Source organism: Marmota marmota, unplaced genomic scaffold (genome assembly GCF_001458135.2).
Source record: "Marmota marmota marmota unplaced genomic scaffold, marMar, whole genome shotgun sequence".
NCBI lineage: Eukaryota > Metazoa > Chordata > Mammalia > Rodentia > Sciuridae > Marmota > Marmota marmota.
This window is the reverse complement of record NW_025999853.1, coordinates 49,279,672-49,282,803: the sequence shown is the minus strand read 5'-3', so window position 1 is coordinate 49,282,803 and position 3,132 is coordinate 49,279,672. Positions and strand designations below refer to the sequence as shown.

Sequence of the window (3,132 nt, the reverse complement as noted above, 5' to 3'; positions counted from 1 at the left end):
GAAATGATAGTCTTCTAACAACATGAGACAAAGCCATGTTCTTGGGCTTTGTTTTACACAGTCCCTCCCAGCACCCTCCCTTGCCGTTTTACCCTTTTTTTTTTTTTTTTTTTTGCGGTGCTGGGGATTGAACCCAAAGCTTTGTGCATGTGAGGCAAGCACTCTATCAACTGAGACCTATAGCCGCAGCCCACTACCCTCCCTCTTTATCTTGGTTCCTCCATTGTAGACCAATTCTAAATAAGGATTCAATATTTGCAAAATACAGCCCCAGCAGAGCACTCAAACCTCTGCTTCCCATATATCACTTTACCTGAAAGGCAAAAACAACAGAGGTGGTAACAACCACCATTTCTGGGAGGAAAAAAAAGGACATAGGGACAAAGCAGTCTTGGCAGATAGAAAGCAAGAGGGTATATAAGAAAGCTAGGACTTCTGGTTCTAATCCCCTGCAGTTCTGAGTGTAATAGGCAAAGTACAAGAAATGGGTCAGAGGACCTATTGTAAAGCTCCCAAGCCAGGGGCTCCCAATTTGGGCCATTCTTTAGAACTGGGATAAAAGAGCTTTCAACAGGAGTTTTAGTCCTCCCTGGTACAAATAGTATTTAAAAAATTAGCAACTGACAGAAAACTTAGGGGTTCATACCCTTTCTTTCCTTCCTTCCTTCCTCCCTCCCTCCCTTCCTCCCTTCCTTCTCAGAAGGAAAAGTAAGTTTGTTCTCTCTTTTGTACTGGGGATTGAAGCCAAGGGTACTTTAACACTGAGCTGTATCTCCAGCCCTTTTTAATTTTTTTACTTTGAGACAGGGTCTCACTAAGTTGCTTAGGGCCTCACTAAATTGCTGAGGCTGGTCTCTAAATTGCAATCCTTGGGCCTCTGCCTCCCGAGTCACTGGAATTATGGGTGTATGTTATTGTACCCAGCATTCTCTTGCTACTCACTCAATCTGTCTGGCTTCACCTTCCTCTCCTGAATTATGAATAATCTGACTATTGACATTATACCAATATCACACATACCCAGCCAAAACAATTCTACTCAGATCCATGGCTTCATTGTCTCCTCTAGCTATCAGGAACGCCACAAACATACATGTTCCAAGACATACAATCCTGCTCAGGGCTTATTCCCTATCCTGGAGGTCTCTTCTCCTTTCTTCCTTATCTCCAAAAGTTATGAGCCTATGTGACCCTTGAGATCCAGCTCAAATGTCACTCCTCCAATGGGTGCAGTAATGCACATCTATAATTCCAGTGGTTCAGGAGGCTGAGGCAGCAGGATCTCAGGTTCAAAGCCAGCTTCAGCAACTTAGCAAGGCCCGAATAAACTCAATGAAACCCTATCTCAAAATGAAAAGGGCTGGAAATGCCAGGCGCAGTGGCACACACCTGTAATCCCAGCAGCTCAGGAGGCTGAGGCAGGAGGATCAAGAGTTCAAAGCCACCCTCAGCAAAAGTGAGGCACTAAGCAACTCAGTAAGACCCTGTCTCTAAGTAAAATACAAAATAGGGTTGGGTATATGGCTCAGTAGTCGAATGCCCCTTGGTTCAATTCCTGGTACCAAAAAAAAAAAAAAAAGAGTCAAACACAAAAGGTTACGTTGTTTTTTTTAAGTGCAGACTTAAATCTTTTTTTAAATTTATTTTTATTTTTTAGTTGTAGATAGACACAATATCTTTATTTTATTTTTATGTGGTGCTGAGGATCAAACCCAGGGCCTCCCACTCTACCACTGAACCACAACCCCAGCCCCCAAAAGGTTACATTTTATATGAATCCATTTATATTAATGTCCAGAATGAGAAAAACTATAAAAATAGAAATAGATTATTGGTTGCCAGGGACAAAAGGGAATGAAGAATAACTACTAATAAGCATAGGGTTTGTTTTAGGCATGATGAAAATGTTCTGATGTTAAATAGTAAAGATTGTACAACTATGAATATATTAAAAACAAGGTTAAAACAATGAATTTTAGGGCTGTGGTTGTAGCTCAGTAGTGAGCACTTGCCTAGCATGTGTGAGGAACCGAGTTTGATTTTCAGCACCACATAAGAAACTAAATAAATAAAACAAAGGTATTCTTTCCATCTACAACTAAATAAATAAATAAATTTTATAGTATGCTAATTATATTTCAATATAGCTATTATAAACAACTCTCCACACAATTATTCTGTTTTCAGTGTTTTAATACCAAAAAGCTAAGGACAAAGTCTCAGGATAAATTCAAGCCCTTTGAATTTAATTAATTTGACTTTATGAAAAACCTCATTTATATTGTCTTTACTTTCATATTTCATCATAGATGAGATGGGAACTTTATCAAACACCTTAGACCCAATGGATCTGGATATTTAAAAAAATGTTAGTTACTTTCCCCACTCAACTAAGTATCAAGCAATTCAGATAAAGCATTATTGATCTGAAATTAATAGTTATAGGCCTCAGAATGCAAAAAATAAAAGGAAAAACGGATAAATATTAAATACATTTACAATTCAAAGAGAAAATTAAATTACTTTTTTAAATATTTATTTTTTAGTTGTAGTTGCACACAATATGTTTATTTTATTTTTTTATGTGATGCTAAGGATAGAACCCAGGGCCTCCCACATGCCAGGCGAGTGCTCTACCACTGAGCCACAACCCCAGCCCCAAGAAAATTAACTTACTTTTTGAAAACAAAATAAAACAAAGCACTCTGTCCCAAACCAACCCTGTTCCAAGCACTCACTGAGAATTAATACGCTTGGGAAGGCAGTTAGCATTTCTGACTTAACCCAAACCTTACTTTCCTTCTCAGTAAAATGAAAAAACTATAAAAATACCCACCCTCATAAATTTTAAATATGGTCATGTAAAACAGTGCAGTTCACACTACTCCCCATCCACAACTGCTGGTAGTCTTCATCAAGACACTTTAAGAACAAATCACTCGCCCGGCGCACACCTGTAATCCCAGTAGCTCAGAAGACTGAGAAGGGAGGATTCTGAATTCAGCCAGCCTCAGCAATTTAGCAAGGCCCTATCTCAAAAAGTAAAAGAGCTCAGTGGTTAAACACCTCCGGCTTCAATCCCAGGTATCAAAAAAAAAAAAAAAAAAAAAAAAAAAAAAAAAAAAAAAAAAA

At 38.4% G+C, this 3,132-nt stretch overlaps 1 protein-coding gene across 3 annotated transcripts in view; it reads right to left on the bottom strand.

Annotated features, from left to right (window-relative positions):
* The window catches only part of Timeless (timeless circadian regulator), a 24,228-nt gene that overhangs the window by 14,997 nt on the left and 6,099 nt on the right, over positions 1-3,132 (bottom strand). The gene's annotated exons all lie outside the window — the stretch shown is intronic.